General features: G+C 31.7%; 1 long non-coding RNA gene across 1 annotated transcript; it reads left to right on the top strand.

Moving 5' to 3' along the window:
• Positions 1-11,768: 11,768 nt before the first annotated feature.
• LOC111410396 lies at positions 11,769-14,890 on the top strand. Its single transcript, XR_002705675.1, has 2 exons — positions 11,769-11,998; positions 14,676-14,890. It is a non-coding gene; the product is annotated as an uncharacterized LOC111410396 (long non-coding RNA).
• Positions 14,891-21,144: the final 6,254 nt, after the last annotated feature.

The raw sequence follows: 21,144 nt of genomic DNA, 5'->3' as shown, positions 1-21,144 counted from the left end.
TCTATTGGTTATGAAGATATTAGACCGACATGATAATATTGTGTTGCATTGCATTATACTAAAAATTGCTTGTTATTTGCAACTCTAAAGGGAATGAGGAAAACTATTTTTGATGGTCCATATGAAAAACAAGATGGTTAAGGTGAAATACTTATGGGAGACATTATCATACAAAAATATAAAAGGATTGAAAATTAAATAATTTCTAATGAGTCGATTAACATGCTTATGGATGATTTCTTCATTAGTAAACCCAAGAGAAGTACATGTAGAAACAAATGAATTAATCAAGAAGGAGCCATATGAATTAGTAGTATTCAAATAAGATGGAAAAGGTTACCTACATTGTACTAGCCGTGGCACGTAGGAAAAAGTTACCTACATTGTTGTGTACAGCTAGTCTTAAGTAATCTGACCCAATTCATCACCAATGTTTCAGAGACGATCTATCGGGAAATAAGGCTTTCTGCAATGTAAAGTGAAAACTACCTTTGAAAATCAATGAAAAGATTCCAAAAACAAAAGAAGGGACACAATGAAAAAAACACCTAAGTGTGTTGAGGCAGTGGCAAAACAACTATAAGCATTGTTTCTGTCTGGCTAAGTCTTGGATACTTAATTTGAAATTTAGATTTTTGGTGAGAGTTATTATCCTAGTTGAAGTTTGATGGTTGAACCAAGGTCAGAAAGATTGAAAAAAACAGTCATTCACAATTACTGATGAAGGATTCCTCGAAAAGTTAAAGATTAGTAACCTTTTCTAGAAATCGAATGGATTCGGTCTTATACATACGCGAGGAAGGTAATAAAAAAAGAAAGAATATGAGTTCTTCTTTTTTTTATCACTTAGGAGCCGTATGAGATGAAAGTCTTATTTACGATTTTGAATGAGAGAAAGAAGTGAGGAATCCTCTTTTCGACTCTGACTCTCCCACTCCAGTCATTGCTTTTCTTTCTGTTACTTCGAAAATAGTTGCTTCATCTTCAGCCACTCGAATTTTTGAAAACACTCAAACGTAAGGAGAATCACCGCGTATTGAAATAGTGAATTTAGTTAGTGAAATCCAACTAAATTTGAACGAGAAAGGAAAAGAGTGTTGTTCGATCAAATTTAGAATAAGCACCTCGAGAATGTGATTGAAAAACAAGTTTGGGGTGTGCATCCCAAGAGAAATAGAAAATATTTGACTATTAAGTGTTAGAATATGATCAATTTTAAAATTTATGGTAATTTGATCAACTATGTGCACACACACATTGATCAAGCATGTTGTAAGTAAAGAATTAATTTACTTATGAACTTTTTGTGAAGTATCAAACGATTTCAAAAGTTGATGCGAGTTCGGCAAATTTATTTAATGCATTTATATCATTGTTTGTTTGTTAGTGTGTTTAGTAATTGTCTTGTTCAGGACGAAAAAGAGTTTAAGTTTGAGGGTATTTGATAAATGTATTTTATGTTCTTACTTGTGCTTCTATTCTTATTTAATTATATATAAATTGAGCAATTTGTCTACTTAATTTGTATAACTTATGTTAATTATAGGAAAAACCCCAACTTGGATACAATTTGTGTGAAAAGAGCTTATTTGGAGTTAATTTTAAGCAATTGAAAATTAACTAGATTGTAAGAGATCAATTAAAAATTAATAATAGAGCATTCAGTAAAAATTCATAAGTTTTGGAAGTTAAATTCAACAATTGAAAAGTTAGAGGACTAAATTACAAACTTCAAAACTTGTCTCGGGTAAACTATTATGACTTTGAAATGAAGAGGACTTACTAGCAAAATAATAGAAGATGGACTAAAGTCATATGAGAAAAGGAGTTAAATGAAAAGAAAAAAAAATTGTTTCCTTTTATTTTTTAAACTCTTTGATAGAAATTAATTTGAACTCTTTTGTAGAAATCAAATTGAACAAGGATTTTACCTAAATTTTGTTCTATAAATATATACCTTAAAGGGGGCTTGAAAGATTTCATTAGACACATATATGTAAGCCAAGGCATGAAGGTTCATTGTACATACATTATTCAAGTCAATAGAAGGGAAAAATCAAGAAATCAATCAAGGAGCTATGATTTCAAGGATTTCATAAGAGGCAACGAATTCTTGGTGCAAGATCTTCATCTTTTTCACCCTTTTTTCCTTTAGACCCGGTGATATACTTTAATTTCTTCTTATATTTTTGTTCTCCTATGATGTATAATTAAAAATTTAGTTAAGATGAATGATTGTAACCTAATTTTGAACTTTGTTTTAATTAAAAGGTTTTAAATTTCAAATTGATTTTGTGAATTGTTTTTTTACTTTCAATCTTAATGCTTGGATTAATTGGCTATTATTTCATTGAATTCGTGAACAATAATTGCATAGATATGCAGATTATCTGTTTAGACCACACAATAAAAGTTGGTAATTAATATAAACGTAGATTTAAATGCATTTAACTAAGATTTATTAATATAGAGACATGAAATTGAATTAGTTAAATAGACTCAATCAGAAATTGAGAAATGTAAATTGAATACATTTGAAGAATTCGATTGGGTAAACATGATCAATTGTATAAAACTTGGTGATTGAGATTAAAGGGATAAATATGGTGAACTCATGAATCCTAACACTTAAACCATCATATAAAAAAATCACTTTTACTTGTTTTAGTATATTTAAAATAGAAAATTATAAAAAGAAAAAAAAAACTACTTTATTTGTTTTCGACCAAAATGAAGTTAGGAATAATTGAATCAATTTTTAGATAGTAGTTCTCGTGGAATGATATCTGGACTCATAAGTTCACTTTATTATTTGTTACGATTCGTACACTTGCTTAATATAAAAAATTGAGAATAGTGCCAAAGATGAGGTTTGGTGTAAGTGGCAGTCACAACGAAGACACGACACCTAACATATTTCGAAGTATCCAAGTGGTAGAGTCCATTTTTCTCAATTTCCATACCAATCGTCTTTCTTGAACGTTGGTCTTGTACAAATTAAAGGCTACTAGTAAAGGTTACATAACATTAAGAGGTTAGAATCAATTTGGCTACAGATATTAAATTGAGTTTAAAGGAAAGAACACAAAGCACAATATAAAGAACCAATTTATTGAAAAAGTGGATTGTCCCTATATGTGTTACTTGAACAAGGGCATGATTTGGGTAAATGGACATGACTATTGGTCACAGGTATGCTAGTGGTGAAAATTTGAGAAGAACAAACCATGTGATTAGTGGCTCATATGTCAAAGATTCTTCGAATACCTTTACCACAATGGAAGAGCTAAGATGAATACTTGAAAGATTGCTCACTGTTAACACTTGATTGGCAAAACTAACAATATTAATCAGCAGTGAGATTGTAGGAGGAAAGGGTCATTTAAGTTTTGTCAGATTTGAAATCCACATTGATGAGCTCTGGAAAAAGAGTTTGAGGGACCTCTTTTATCTCCTTAAACATTTGCTTGCTTGAGTTTGTGGTAGACGTCGATGATATAACCTTTGTAGCCACAATGATCATAATTGAAGATGTTGATGACAGTTTTCAATGGTATGTCCAACAAGGTTTCAACGATCACATTCGAGGAATGAATTTGTTGGTGAATAGTTTCTGCTGGAATTTGGTGGTCTATTTTTGACAATAAAGGCGGCTATCAAGTGTTTTTGCAATCACATGTGAAGAGAGGTTTCGTTGTTCTTTATTTGAATAATAAGGAAAAATACCTTGTTCACAGGCAGTAAGGGGGATCAATGAGTGAGATCTGCCCTCGAGCTCCAACATAAAAGAGGTTTACTCTTACAAGGAATTGAATAGTACGTTATGTTTGTTAGTTTTCCTACAATTCTTTGTCATGTCACCAGTAGTAGACGCAGACGTTTCGAGTTGGTGGAGCACAATCAAACTTGAAAAAAATACAGATTTATGTTCATCTCAAATATCACCAAGTTTGTCATCATTTTTATCTCCAACATCGTTTTCATCACTTTTATCTCGTGATCATCAAAAGAAAATGTATATTTACATTTAAATTATTTTTCCATTCCAATCAATTCAAATGAAAAGTACAAAAATCACAAAAATTCTTAATGTTACATCATCAATCGCACTCCAATCCAAACAAAGACAAAAATTACAAAAAGAATCCATTATCATAAAATCGACAAAACAAGATAGAAATTGGAGCACTTAAGTGATCCCCAATTTCACTTGATAAGAAAAACAAAAGAAATCATCAAAAAGAAATAATTTCCTGAAGAAAGAGGCATATAACTTTTCATGAATGAATCTTTCACGTTCTTTAAGAAAATTAAAACTTCATTCAAAGCTTTCAGATTTTTTGGGCTCGGGTTCTTCTACCTCATATCTGATTTCTAAAACAGGGGGTGGGGGGGAAGAAAATTGGTGGGTCACTACCCACCAGGACCCACTGTGGGTCCACAGTGCATGACACCATTACAAGGAGGAAGATGACATATAGCATTGCGGGTCCGCCAGTGCATAACACCACTACAAGGTGGAAGATGAGATATAGCATTGCGGGCATTCCACAACCTTCTTAGTTTTGTGTAGTAGCCACCAATGTGTTGGGAATCTACTTAACATGCGCAACGAAAAATTAAAACAGATTTAGATTTCCACCAGGAATCTCTTTGTATTTAGATAGAAATTGTGAAAAGATTGTACCTTTTCTATATCTGCAAACTTTTTTGCTATTCTTTTCGTTCCAGCAATCTTGACTCGTCACCCACAGTTGTCCAATTGTCCAACCTCCAACGGTGATCTACACAGAGAACAGATTGCAGCTACCAAAGTTTTCTCCTCTTGTGCTAGCAAGAAATTATGAGAAAAATTATATTGATTGAAAACCCTAATCATGTATTTATATAAGCCCAAATGGGCCTGGCCTGGTCTGGTCTTATATTTAATTAATCCATTTAATTAAATCCGATCCGTGAATTAATTAATCCAATTAATTAATTCAAGCCTATAAATAACCAACCCAATTAATTAATTTATCCAACGATTGTTAAATTAATTAATTGACAAATTGTAATCTTCCAATTCTCTTTTATGTGCAATCCATCAGGTTTTCGATCACGATACCTAACGACGTGAAATATTATTTTGATATAATCAAAATTGATAAATTAAAACACCCTTTTAATTTATCATCAATTCATACTCGCCGTCCCAGATTGACATCTAGTAAAGTGTCAGGGCAATACATGTGACAAAAAATGTCGGTGGTATGACAAAATCAAACTCATTCGTTTACTGTGAAACTATAATCTCTTCGTCAATATGATTCGATCAATTACGAGATATGGAATTGTGTCAATCCCGAATATTGATCATATCTTTCGCTCTACTATCAAATCAATATAAGTCGAAAACTCCTTTTCGACTTATGAGTACACATTGGTCAAGGAATTCGTTATCGACTTAATTGAATGAAACACAGATCATAATCTTTTACTATCATAAAGTGACGAATTCTCTATTGGTCATTCACAACTTTCATATGATTCTTGATATACCCGAACAATGCCGTATTAGCGGCACTTGGCAGAGCAACATCCAACACCGTCAAAGCATGACCGTCCTCATATAAGGTACTATGATGACCTCAAGTCAAAAGGACCAATTCCACTACCGAACGTTAGAGATTAACCACTGACACTTAGATAGTTATCCATCTGGAATCTTTCGGCGGGTCTCCAATGTTTTGTTCTATAACAAAACATCCACGTTTTCATTTAAGTGTCACCACACTTGAGCTTGTGAAATCAGCTACTTACTTCACAAGTAAGAAATGCAATACGTGATGGTTTATTCATAATAACGATATCCGTATCTCGTTATTACTTACGATCACGGACGATTTAAGATTCAATTATATGTAATTTGTATTTCACAATCACAACCCCTTATGATTAACAAATTATGAAGATTTGAATCTACGAACTCTATTATTTAATTTAATTGTCTATTAATTAAATAATAGATCTGCCATTAAATTGCATTAATTATATATCAAATGTATTTATATCCAGGGTTGATTGGACCTATGACATAACACTTACACAATGTTCATATCTCCTTGAATGTGTTCATGAATATCTTGCTCAACATGAAAAGTGTACACACTATTCGCATGATGGAAACATTCTTTCAATTCCCGCTAGATCTTGAAGGCACTGTCATTGTACATCACTCTTTGAGTAATTTTTGGCGGATTTTGTGTCGAGGATCCATCCTTTGACGAGGAGATTGAGTGAGTCCATTGCTTGTTTTCCTTGGTGGATGTTTCTAATGGTTTCATGATGGATCCGCCCACAAAACTATCCTTGTTCTTAGCGATGAGAGCCATGAGCATAGAAACTTGAGTCACGAGAACAATACTTGATTGATCAAAATGGAGTAGATAAAAGGGATTGCGTGGATCGTCGTACAAGTGTAGAAATCTTAGTAGCCTCTGAAGTTTTTTCATTCTTTGCCTTGGAAACTGAAAATATTGGAGGTTTACAGTTGAGTGGGCTATTGAGATTTCAAAGCTCTAATGCCATTTAAATTTTCTATGGTAGGAAATGTGAAAAATGTAAAGAAGGAAAAGAGAATTGGAGAAGAATACTATTTATTATATAAGAATTGATGTGTACAATATTTATTTCATACAAGAGGAAGAGCATAATTCTATGCCTAACAATAGCAACTTTTCTAACCAATATCCTGATATTGGAAATTATAGAAAATCTTTTATAAAGAATCGATGAATAATTAGCTGGGATCTTGATTCTTAACAATTTCTTTTGCGATTTCTCATATATGTCATTTATACGTAAAAAAAAAAAAAAAAATTATTTAAATATATTTTTAAATAAAAAAGAATGACAAGAATCGAATTGATCGTTTAAAAAAAATATAGAATAACCGAAATTCGATCCCATTATACATAAAAAATCTGAAATTGATAATTGTTGGATGAATTTTGTGAATAGTGACGTCGAAATAAGTATAATGATGGTGACAAAGCCGAGGCAAGACTTGGACTCTTTGTCCTTAAGTCGAATTTGCCCCGCAACGGTGCCTACGGATTTCGGCAATCGACTCTCAAGATACAACGGCTACACTTGTGTTTGTAGCACTCCAAAACACAAGTACAACGAATCAAATTTAGGCTTATGTACTCCAAGAATGAAATGAAGGAAAATCAAAATAAACGAAATGATTTTGATTTTGGATAGAAGAGAGGATGAGATATGTTTTGCATATCAAATTGTGTGGAATAGGACACACAAAGGGTCCTATTTATAGACCATGAAAGGGTGTGGACGAAATGGTTGAGGCCAAACCATGCACCCTTTCCAAACAATGCACCTTTATGAAAAGGTGTCTATTCACTGATTTTCGTCATTTTTCGTAATTTCTCATTCATTCGATATTGGTTTTCGAAATGCCAAATATACCCTTCAATACATGCAGGTCGATCCCCATTTGTGCGCCCCGAAGCGGCGAAGTGGCAAACAATTTTGCCTAAACGGATTGAGTCGAGCTTTTGAGTATTTGGCCAAAATCGATACGAACTTTAATCGATTTTCAATTCTCGATTTATTTAACCAATATCCAACAATAATTCACTAAGACAACATCATAACCAATATGTTCACTCTCCAAACAAAGTGTGTTTTATTTATTTATTTGATTTTCTTCGTTCTCGGTACAAAATGGGTCCAATCCTTTTTGGATGTCAAAATTTTTCATTTCACCTGTCTTGTTCTGTAAGGTCGAGTCTATCTAGTAACATGTACCAAATATGTCTCATTACAAGAGTATGTTTTTCATTACTTATTCAACATCCTAACATCATCCCTCTGTTTCCAGCTTCCTTAAATAGTCTATGCGAACTAGACATTTGTTTACAATGATTTTCAAATCGTTGTTTGATTATCTTATTTTGTTCATCGATTGGTTGCAGGGTGTATGTAAACTAAATGATTATTGCTCAAATCATATCGATCTAAACAAGGAATGCTTGTCAGTAACATAGATTGGTCGATCTCCTAGAGTCTAAGGAAGCCCTAAAGTTTTGATTGGATAACACTAAACAGCTCGTTTATTTTCTTCATACTCACAGTTAACAATGACGCATTATGTTCACGAATTTATTTTTTTGATTTAAAACACCGTAAGTGTATGGTTCGTAACAAGTAATAAAGTGGAATTTAGAGCTTTGAATATCGTCCCACAGAGATTGAGCAGTTCAATTTTATCTAACATAGCCTTAACCGAAACCAATTTATCGAAAATAAATTTTTCTCCCTAAGAAAACCTTAATTTAGAGAAAACTCTAAATATGCAATTGTGATTATTGGAATGAACAAAATATGCAAACGATGTTTTAACGAACTAAAATGCCAATTAAATGGTTGGAAAGCAATTTGATTTTATTCAAATGAAAATTAAACACACTAGAATCGTGAATTTTCATTAATTTTCATGCAATGATCACCTTAAACCCTAGTTTCACAATAGTACAACACGATTGAATTATTGAAAAATCAATGCTTCTAAATCTATTCAACACTCTCTCTCAAGCAATATTAAACCTATTCTCATATACCACCAGCCTATATCTCTATGACGGATGCATATATATAAGAAAACATGTGATTTTATGAGTACTTAAAGATCCAGGCAAAGTATAGAGGTATATCTATCTCTACCTCCTATTGGACCGAATGGACTCTACGATGATTTATACCTTGTCAAATTTATGTTCCTTCTCTCGAATGCAAGAAATAAATCACTACACATCACAAAATTACGTAGACTTAATTATGGAAGTCAATTAATGTATATAAATCATTCAAAAAAATCAAATATGTTTTTTAATGTCGAAGTGCAAAACTAGAAATCCAAAGATCACATCACATGGTTCATTGTTCTCCTAGTATAAAAAAATATTTAGCCTAACATGGAGAAAATAACAGAATACATATTTTCGTGAAGATAAAATATCACCGGGTTATGAATTCGCATGCAATCTCGATAATCTTCATGAAATCCTTCGTTACTCTCACTCAAAATCTTCTCCAAGATGTGTTTCTTGCCTCCCAATGCGTTCTCTCCCAAAATCTGACGAGTCTAGTTTTTTATATCGTGTCTCAATCGAGTTCCAAAAGAGTGTCAACGAAATAGTAAACTACAGCATGGATCCTTGAATTTTGTCTATGCGATCGCATAGAAGAAATTTTTGGTTTAAAAAAGTTTCGGTCACCTTTCATGCGACCGCATGGAAGTACTACTCTGCAGTCACATGGTAGTAGTTCTTCCAAAAATGTCCATTTTGGTCTTCAAATTTTATTTTCTTTCATTTTGACCTCGTTTCTTCATTCTTCTCATTCCATCTACCAATTTTAGTCTCCAATTGGTACTTAACTCAATCAAATCCTCGATTACTCCCTCGGTTCATCTTTTGGATAATTACATTTTAGTCCCTAGACTTTTTTTTTCTTTCTGGGCCTTTTCTTGTCTTTCTTCCCCTGATCATCCCTCATTATCCCTGAGTTGATACTTAACTCATTTGCATTCTCGATTTGCCTTTTAGTTCAACTTTTGGGTATTTGTACTTTGGTCCATGAACTTTCACTTTGCTTCGTTTTGACCCTTTTTCGAATCTTTTCTCGTGAATTCCAACATGTCCATCAATATAGCCTACGACATACAAATCAAACGAAATCAAGCCACAATTCAAACACTTTTCTTGTAATTTAGTCATGTTTGTAAATTAAATAAGTGTATAAAAACGCACTTATCACAGTTTATTCCAAGTTAAATAGTATTAGAAGAAAGTAGTATTTACGCATGTTTATATTGTCTTGTCTATTGTTGCATGAGGCAATTAAAAGGGTTTATCTATATAAATTATTTACATATACCGAGAGTTTGATACCTTGAACTAGATAGTACTATCAAACATGTCCATAATGTCAAATATTTTCGGAAAAGTTTATTGTAGATTCTTGATAGAGTATATAGATCATGTTTTCCTTTAAAGGTAAGGAAAAATTGTGAAGAAGTTGTAACATGGACATCCATTTGGTGGACAGAAATTTGGAGGGCAACTTTTCTATTTGTTGCAGATAGCCTTTGCCTTGTAAAGAAATACTGACTTGATGGAACATAAAATCATATATTCCATTCTAAAATATATAAAGGTTGAATCCCAACCTTGAGAATCTCCACCGCCCCACCTTAGAGCTTTGTGAGGGAGGTAAATCGTGGGATGTGTCCCAACAGGCTATGGAACAAGAGCTGTCTGTACATTGCGCCTACAAGGAGTCTAATTTCATGTTTCAAGAATCGAACCCCCACACTGTGACTGCCAGTAAGGCGTGAAATAACTTCACTCCTGTCCTTTACACCACTAGACTATGCCCCGGGGGGCCCATTCTACAATATATGTATGTATTTCGTGTTGTTTTACTTGGGTCTAAATGTTATAGATGAAATCTCATCTTGGCACAATATGCAAATTTATATATGCGGCTTATTTGATCTCTGTTTGATGTCTTTTAAAAAGTTGATAAAAATTTAAGTTAAAATTAACAATTAATTTTAATAAAAATATTTCATGTGACCTACAAATTCTACAACTTTTGATTCTTAACTACAAATTTTAACATTTTTTATTAAAATTTACAAAAATTTTGATTTTTAACTGCACAAAAAGGGCTTCATGTTGACTTGGTCCACATATAAGCATAAACATAAAAAGGTTACGTAAACAAAGGGGCAAATTTTTTACCATGTTTTGTTGGTCAAAAGTAAAAAATAAAATAAAATAAAATTGACCAATAATCAAGATTCCAAGCACCTCATGTATTTATTTTTCTTAAGCAAAAGAAAATCCTTAAAAAATGTGTAACGGCTAATTTTTAGGTTTAAAACTCAACCTGAAAGCACATTTTGGAAACAAGTTTGTGAAAAAAAATTATGTTACCCTTACTTTAATATTCATTCTACACTCCTAATGTAATTGGTTGAAAACTCTTTTATCACTTTGTCCTATTCTCATTTTCACCTCTTTCGGACCTGTCTTCACTGTGGCCCTAGCTTTCTACGTGTTGACTTCCTATTTTTGTATTTTTTTTTACATGGATTTAACGAAATTAGAGAAAAATGATGGTCCATATTGATCAAATGGTAATCAACTTTGATGAGTTGAGTCCATTTTGATTGAATTATAATTGAATGACAAGTTTAGCTCATGTTTGATGGAATTTATTTGAGAAAATTAATGTTTTAAATAGTGAATTTTTGAAGAATGTGTAGTTAAAAAGTATGAAAAAGTTTTGGATTTACATATATAATATTTTATTGTATGAATGTATGGTTAAAAATAAATATTTAGAATAAAGAGTTTTGTAATAATGGATTTCAAATAGGGACTAAATAAAGAAGAATACTTTCATAATTCAAATATAACAAAAAAGAAATAACAAAAAAGTCGGGTTAAATGTTTTATTAACTACTGAACTTTAGACCATGTCATGACTTACTTATCGAACTTTCAAACTTGTCCCACTGGCCATTGAACTTTACTCCGTTACTGTCCATTACTCACCAGCTGAAATATGTTAATTGAAGTGTCGACGTGACAGAAGAAAAGTTTAGCTGGCCGATTAAATCGCTCCAAGTGTTAAATGTTTGGCCAAATCAGCGTCCTCGTCAGCGAAACACAAACATGGCATTGCCAATTTAATACATGACTTCTGCAAAATTAAAACCCAATCACCAAGTTGTGAGTCTTCTACCAAATCAGAGTTGCTCCCATATCTCTAAACTCAAGAATCCTAGTTTCATCTCAAGAACCATCTTCTCCAAGATCTCTCAAACCCTAACATCTTCAATCCATTTGTCCCAAATCTCACACAAAGTCTCTATATTCCGAAAATGCAATTCTCCTTGGTAAATAGCGGTATGCCGAATTAGGTAAGATGTACTCGGTCTTTTTTATTTTTTTCTTTTTTTTTGGGGAATGAAGAAGAACTTTTACTATTATTCATTTTTAATAAACGAAATTTTTTTGTAATTCTTAGGTGAATCCCAATAATTTGAAATTTGTGTTTGTAATTTGAATGTCTATTGCCATCCCCTTATAAAACTTCTCTGTTATTTGATATTAAAGTAGGTTTTCTAGTTATTGCTTTATTCAAAATTGAGTGAATTTGTCTATTCTTGTTAAGGACTTGTTATGACTGCCAAGACATTATCCTTCTCTATGACTATGCTAGAACTCAGTCTATTTGATGGTGCAGATTATATCCTTCTGTATTATTTTATTATCACTTAATTGATTAGGATGAGAACACTTCTTATTTTGTTGCTGCAGAAAGTTAGCTAACTGTAACTTGATACTTTTGATCCATTAATGGCTTCGAGCCTTTGAGTTATGATTAAATTATGTCAATTTTCTTATAGGCAATTTGTATTTTTTTTGTATATGTTTTTCATGAGAGGTTTTGTATTCTCAGTTGCCTTAAATTTGCTGGAACCATAAGATAGAGTTGAGTTTCTATAGTGCAACAGCATCAAAGTCTCTTAGACAGATGGGCTTTTTTAAGTACGCTAGAAAAATAATTTGTCCTTGAAATCAATATAAATCATTGAAATAGATCAGCAAATATATCCTGACAGTCAAGCACTTAAGAATGCTAGGATTATCCTGGCAGCCAAGCACTTATGAATATTAAGCTTATTCCACAAAAAAACATAATGGATTACAAAAAGCAATCGAAATATAATACCAAATCAAGATACTAATATGTTTTTAATATACATTCCAAAATCAATACACTGGACGAAATCATAATTCAACTGCACTTCAATAAAAAGCCAATGATCTGTCTACTTAAGTACATAGCTGTTTCGAAATCTTGTTGGGTATATGGTTGCTTCTTGCAACAATGGAATACAAAAATCATCAAAAGGAATCTATAAATTTTATACAAGAAATTATCAGTAAAATAGATCACTTATCCAATCTCATAATGACGGAAAATGGAGTTGTTATCATGCACTATTAGGCCTAGGTTCAGTCATCTTCTGATTTCTATATTTGCACATAATTTTCATAACTTCCCCAAAATTATTAACATACAAAAGCTGGAAAATGGAGAAGGCAAAATGACTACAATTTCATTACAGATTTCATTAAAAAACAAAAAATATTGAATTCAAATATGTGTTCCTATTAATGTACATTGCTTCGAGCGTAGTCGTTTTCGTGCCCTTGATGCTCTAATATTGGCAGATTCCGTATAATGAGCATGTCATTGTCAACCACCCATTCTCCAAATATAATTTTTCTCCTACGAATGCACTATTACCTCTTCTTCTGCTCCTTTTCTCATATTCTTCTGTCTCTTGCCTTTTCGCAGTACAGTCCACGATGGTGGTATGACATCAAGCATATGCCAAAATCTCATACCATTAATTGGTTGCATAATACTATTGTAGCAACTCATATATGTCTCAATCATGTATAAGTTATCAATGAATTCTTCTGTATCATTTCTACATTCCATAATAACAACCATTGCATGCATGCAAGGTATGCCTATAAGCTCACATTTTCTACATGCAAAAGTTCTTTCATGTAGGTCAACAACTTATGTCCTAAAGCTGCATTCAATTTGCCAATTCGGACCACCAGAAAAGTGCAATATGCATTCACATGATTTCTCAATAATCTCGTGCAACTTTTCCCTATCTTTGGACATGGATGTTCTGTAAACATAATTCAATATTATCAAATTAACAATGCATAAAATAGTCTCTCTTTTTTTCCGAAAAGTAAAAGCATATTTCAAATTGAATTTATAAAACAAAGAAAAAAAATACTAAAAGCATATAAAGTAAGCTAATCTATATCTTCTATCACCAGACCCAATCAAATGGTCAATATTGCCATTTGGATAAGCAAAGAAATCGAAAACATCCAAATGAATCACATCAATTGGACTATCATAATCAGCAAAATTTGTCTCCAATTTGTCCATCCTCTTTAGTGATTTTTGATAGAGATCTACAAGATCTTTTGCAGTACAACAGATACGTGCCCTATGCCCTTTCATTCTACATTTAAAGTAACATTATTTGTGTTCTTTTTTGGATATGTTACTTTCATTGTTTTGTGCCTTTTGAAATTATTTACTTGTTAATGATAGTTTTGTTGATTATTTCATCCGTAGTTTATTCCACATACATATTCACGTCCTCGTCCATGTCCAAATCTACGTTTACGTCCATCTCTATATCCATGTTCACGTCCATGTCTATATCCTTGTTCTTATATTATATTTACTTCAGACAATGCAGTATCTTTTGCTTCAGGTAATAGTATAGATATGGTTGGATTAACCTTTGATTTTTCATCTATAGTTCATTTTATTGTTCAACTACAAGAAGTATGAAAAATATGAGTTCTAAGTACTTTTTGAAATCACGCTCATGATATTGCTGCAGGAGTACATTCGAGATATAAAAAGTGAAAAAATATTAGTCAACATATCTTCATCTGTGATTTATTTCCATACAAAGTCAATTTTGAATATATTCTAAATTGTTCAAAATTGTACTCACTAACGGTTTTAAAATCTTGCAACAGAATGTCCATCCACTCTTAGCGGGTTTTGGAAAAGACTAGTCTTCTGATGATTAAATCTTTCAATCAATTTTTTTCAAAGAATCTGTGGATCTTTCTTAGGGAGATTCAATTTTTAATCCATTATGAAGATTATGACGAAAGAAGATAAGTACTCCAAGATGCTTTGAGATAAGATGAATATTTATATTGAGGCATGACAGATAATTTTTGTCAGATATGTCAAGTGTCAAGTGCAGCAGACTCAAATTTTGTGATATTTGCTATTTGATTAACTATACAATAAGGAAAATACAATTAATTTTGAATAATATAATTAAACATTGTATAATCATATAATAATTAATTAAGTAGTCATTGTCAGCGTGACATGAGTTATATGTTTTTCTTTAGAGATAAGCACTAATTCAAAATAAAATATTCTTTGAAATATGTGTTACTTCAAGAGCACATTATATTTTACTATTGCTTTTTCAAGAGCAATATGTCAAATTTATTCGGGAATATAGAAAATAATAATCTATATTCTTCAGGAGCAAATAATTTTCTTTTGGAATATTAATGATAATTTGTGCTTCATCAAGTTCAAGACACAAGAAGTATTTAATAAATAAATATATATATATATATATATATATATAAAAAATTCACATATTGTCAAATTAATTTTGGTACACGTGATGAATGATTATATTTTAAAGAATTATTATCTTAACTAAACTTATATATATATATATATATATAAAGAATTCACATATTGCCAAATTAATTTTGGTACACGTGATGAATGATTATATTTTAAAGAATTATTGTCTTAACTAAACTTTGAAAAATTAAGTTTTCATACTGATAACGTACTAGAAAAAAGAATAAAAGATAAGAGAGAATAAACGTCAATAGAGTTGTGTATTATATAAGAACTAAAGTCTCATATGCATAGGAAAAATTTAGTGATACAATAATCATAATTTTTAGAATTACAAGAGTACAATTGTCATTTACTAATAAATTTACTATTTATAAAAGTGAAATATTTTTTATTATAACAATATTGTGTTAGCCTTTTGTAAACTAATAGTCTAATTCAATGTTTGCCCGTCAACCTCACTCAACACCTACAACACGTCCCATTCATGACACAAATCAAGATAGAACTCAGAGCAATCACATCTACCACCCTCGACCAAACAAACACCGACAACCTATCTAAAGTACAGATCAATTACAAACCCATTCACGTCACAACAATACAAATAAAAATAAATAAATAAAAATTGCACTCCTATTTGTCAAAATTGGTAGAATATAATAGTGGTGCATGGCATTAGTGGTGACGATGATGCTAGGCTTAGGGGTGGTGGTTATGGTTGGTAGTTGTAGTGAAACTATGGTTGGGCATAATATATAGAAACTGTGTTTTTAATAAATAAAATTATGAATTAGGGAGTTTAGAGTATAGAAAATAGTGAGTACATATTGTAAATTCCATTAGACTTAATTTGATCTTGCCCAATTTTATCGAGAATATTGATTTTTTGGAGAATGTATGGATAGAAAATAGGAAAAAGATTTCAGTTTGAGTATAAAATTATTTTATGGGAGAATGTGTTATTGAAAATGAGTTTTGAGAATAATGAGACCCAAATAGGGTGGGTATCAAATTCCTAACTATAATTCTATTTTATCTTAACTATAATTCATCTCCAATTCTCTCTCTCCGTCGTTTTTTTACCCGATTTTAAGTAGCTGTGTAAACAAAGTCAAGTAGTCAAGCAATTATTTGACTACCATAGCCATTGTTGTGGTGTTTGATTAAGCAAATTTTATGATAAATAAGCATAAACCTCAAGAAGAAAAGGGAGATAGAGTATATAAATTGGCAATAGAAAAGGAAGACCAAGTAAATGAATTGGATCAAGAAATGGTATTTGTAGAAGGTACAAGTGTAACAGTTGTTTGGTAATGAAGAATCATCACCGACTTTAAAGAAGAATCTGGAAGTTGATGGAATTGATGCTCACAACAATTCATAAAAAATTTCAGATAAAATAAATTGCAGTTAAGTCTAGAAAAATCCTTCACTGCCATATTGGAAGAAGCCATAAGGAAGCCACAGACTTTGCATGTGCATATATATGTTTGCTGTGTGTGAAAGTAAGAGTAGAGAGAGTGAGAGAAATGAAGAGAAGAAAAAGAGAGTGAGCAGAGAGATAGAGAGAGGCACACATATATGAGTGATATATGTGAGAATAATCAAGTGGATAGAGAGAGAAATAATTAATGCTTCCTTTAATATAATTATTGTAAGAGTCGTGTGCTTGGCTTGTTAAAATATTTTCATTTTCTTTTGGGGTTTAAACTTACAAAGTGGTATCAGAGTTCAACAATTTAGTATTAGAGCTAGACAGTTAGGAAGGATTTTTTGATGTTTTTGAGTTCGTGCACAAAAAGAGATTGTAAAACTTTCCTAAAGCTTGCTTGATTATAAATGGGTAATTCAAGTCACAATGAGTGACCTACAAGTGGTAGGCGAAGTGAGCAATAATCAGAATTACGCTACATGGCAAACTTGCATGAAGTCATATCTCCAATGGCAAGACTTGTGGGAGATGGTGGAAATGACGTGACGTCGCCAAAAGAGACCGGTGCTCTAAAGAAATGGAGAATCAAAGCAGGTAAGTATTTATTTGTAATAAAGACGGCGATCGAGAAAGAATTGTTGTAGCACATAAGGGATAAGAACACACTAAAGGAAACATGGGACACTTTGGCCCTATTATTCTCAAAGAAAAATGACTCGAGGTTGCAACTTTTAGAGAATAAACTTCTCTCGATCACTCAAGGAGAATTAACCATAAGTCAATATTTTAATAAAGTTCAATCTATCTGTCATGAAATATTTGAGTTAGACACATCAAGTAAGATATTGGAGTCCAGAATGAAAAGAATAATCATATACATGGATTGAAACCCGAATTTAGAAGTTTTACTTTTGTAATACAAGGTTGGCCAATGTGACCTTCATTAGTTAATCTTGAAAATTTGCTGGCTGATCAGGAAGCATGGAATAGACAAATGTTATGGGTCTCAAAAAAGAGAAAAAGAGGAAGAAACATTATTTAGCTATAAAAGAAGAGGTACACCCCTCAACAAAATAATAAAGAAAATAAACGTGAAGGAAGTTATAAAACAAGGGGAGTTCAACAAAATTGCTATAAAAGAGGCCAGTTGTCCAAGGAATTTTAATGAACTAATGGCTCATGTTTTGTTTGTGAAAAATGAGGCTATTATGCTAGAGATTACTAGGTTAAAAAGGAATTTGCAGAAAGTAATGTACCAACCTCCAACAAGTAAGAGAAATACAATAGTGAAGAAAAATGGCATGCTGAGGCATCCACAACAGTAATTGATGAGGTTCGAGAAAAGAAATTTAATCCAAGTGTAAAGGATGAAGATGTGCTAGTGGTGGTCGTGCCTAAACAATTGGATTGTGAAGATGATTGGATTAATTATTTGGGAGAAGATGATTGGACCGATGACTCGAGAGAGGACATCATGGTTGATAAAGAGTCTTCTTGGTGGACTTCACAGAAGGATGAACTATTAGACTCGGAAGAAGTAGCATATGCTTGGCAGACACCTCATAGGGTACAACTGTTAGATTCAGAGGAAATAAGGCCCAGTCAATAAGAAGAGATTGAGGTACGTACAAACTTAAAATCACAAATAAAGAAGAACGTATGGAAGAACCAAATTAATTATCAATCTAAAAATCAAAGAAGAAGAAAGTATGGAAGAACCAAATATATTTAAAGTAGCAAAGGTGATTAATAAAGAATCGAACACTTCAAAATTCGTCGAGGCAAAATTGAACGAAACAAAAAAGAAAAGGGTCAAAATGAAAAGTCAATGTTGAAAGGGAAAATTGAAGAATCATCACCGACTTTAAAAAGAATAGGAATGTTGTTGGAATTGAAGCTCATAACCATTCATAGAAAATTCCAGATAAAATAAATTGCATTCAAGCCTATAAAAATCCTTCACCTCCATATTGGAAGAAGCTAGAAGAAAGCCACCGACTTTGCGTGTGTGTATATATTTTTGCTGTGTGTGAGAGTAAGAGTGAGAGAAACGAAGAGAAGAGAAGAAAAAGAGAGTGAGCATAGAGATAGAGAAAGGCACATATATATGAATGATGTGTGTGAAACTAATCAAGTGAGAGACAGAGAGAGAGAGAGAGAGAGAGAGAGATAATTAGTGCTTCCTTTAATATAATTATTGTGAGAGTTGTGTGCTTGGTTTGTAAAAATATTTTTATTATTAATAAAATATTTTCATTTTTTTTTTTTTGGGGTTTAAACTCAACAAAATGGTATCAAAGCTCAACAGGTAATGTTTAAAATATGGTTTTTTGAAAATATAAAAATAAAGTATGGGTCAATATTGTTGCATGATACCACAATAATTTATTTTGAGTCATAAAAAGTCGTGAGCACATACTTATAAGAATTTGTAAACATGCTCGAACATGCAATATGTGGTTTACTTAAGTTTAACATTTTTTGGTCCTTTAGAGAGTTTTCAACTTCCAAGAACCTAAAGCAAATAAGTGAAAATGCATTTTTGATTGGAAGATGTATTAACATGTGTATATAGATCCATCCTACGAAAGTTCTCTACGAGTTTAGAGCTAACCTTTGAACCTCTTTAAAAATGAGTAAGAATTTATTTTATACTGATATTTTTTGATTGAGCATATGTTTACATGTTTAACATAGTTTATAATTGTATATTTAATTGTCGTTGAGGTTGGATTTATATTTTAAAAAATCCATTGTAGTGATTCTTAAAGAATATGAAGATGGACTTTTCAACATTTAGAGGCGGCTCAAACAATTGAGGGCCTTAGAGATGAAATTCTTAATTATGCATATTTCATCTTTAATTGTGCCTATTCAATGGTTAATCACAAAAAAAGAAATTTAATGAAAAAATCATTGATAGTAACAGATGAAAATAAAATCTATTGGTAATTCAAACGAAATCAATCATAACAATACTATCACTAATCATTAGTGCACCTTTGTCATGTAGGCAATCACTGATGGTTTTTTAATTAATCGCCCGATAAATAAATAAGGTTATATTTGATTACATTTATTTTCCGTGGAAATTATCAGTTTTCCACCCAAATTCCTACTTAAAGTGTTTGATTGCTATTTTTTTCCATGGAAAACATTTTCCAACTTTTGAAAATATGCCTAATTTTCCTTGTTTTTAAGGAAAACATTTTCCTTGGGTAGATGTGGTTTTTATTTTTCACAAAAGATGAAAAATATTTTCTTTTCTAGGTGATATTTTTCATGTCAATCAAACACACTCTTATTTCTTATTCACTTATTTTTCATCATCTAGTCAGTAATTTAAATTTTTATAGTAATATAATTTTTATTTTATTACCGACAAAATTTTCTTCATTATTATTAATTTTCATATTTTAATTATTTTATTTATTAACGCAATCTCATCGGGAAATTAATTGGGAAATTAAATTTATTAGAATATTAATTTTTTAATTTTTATTTCACTATCAACGATGGATGGACTCTTGGCAAGTCCGATCACCCATCGGCCCCCACGTAGGTAGAAGCATGATGTGGTAGACGTGTCGATTTGTCCATGGGATGCTCTCTAATGTGGTCATAGTATGAACAATTTTGAAAGACTTTAAAAAGTTGTTATTTTTGAGATGCAATCACGAAAATACCTTCTTTTTTCTTTTTGTAAATTTGGTCATCTTGAAGAAAGCTTCATCGTCAAAGAAATTTGTACATAACTTATTCTTGAAATATGGCATGTGTTCGAAGGTGGCGCAATAATGAGGCACCCCAATTAAGAAGTACTAAATGTACTTTATCAAATAAATTTCGTAATGTCCACTGCTAAAGGAAATAAATTGGGTTATCAAAGGGACAATCACAGTACTACGTCGATGAAATTATGATGATTATTCTAGCATTTGGGTGGGATTTGGCAAAACAACATCTTGCTAGTACAATAGAGACAACCGAAAAGGTAATTGTGGGATTTGGATCTGTAAAAATGATAAAAATTAGGATTATGCTACATGTATATTATGTTATCCATAAGGGTGTCCATAATGTACAAGTGGAATAACATCATTGGAGCGTTGAAAAACAGTTTTTTCAATCCTCCAATCAGGGAATTTCACGTGTATGTTATGGACACCATTTTGAACATCATAATGTACATATAGAATTATCCTAAAAATTATTGGTGTTTAGTCTTTCTTATAAAAAAATGTGTTGTAATCTAGTCAAAGCAGAATATATAAAGAATTTGTGAGAAGAAAAAAGGCTATATATTTCTTGTGTATTTTTTCTAATAAGAACATGAGTACAAGGCCGAAATATTTAAATACACAGATAGCCAAAAGATTTTCATAAACACA

Source organism: Olea europaea, chromosome 15, assembly GCF_002742605.1.
Source record: "Olea europaea var. sylvestris chromosome 15, O_europaea_v1, whole genome shotgun sequence".
Taxonomy (NCBI): domain Eukaryota; kingdom Viridiplantae; phylum Streptophyta; class Magnoliopsida; order Lamiales; family Oleaceae; genus Olea; species Olea europaea.
The sequence above is the reverse complement of the archived record's forward strand: the minus strand, read 5'-3'. Positions and strand labels throughout refer to the sequence as shown.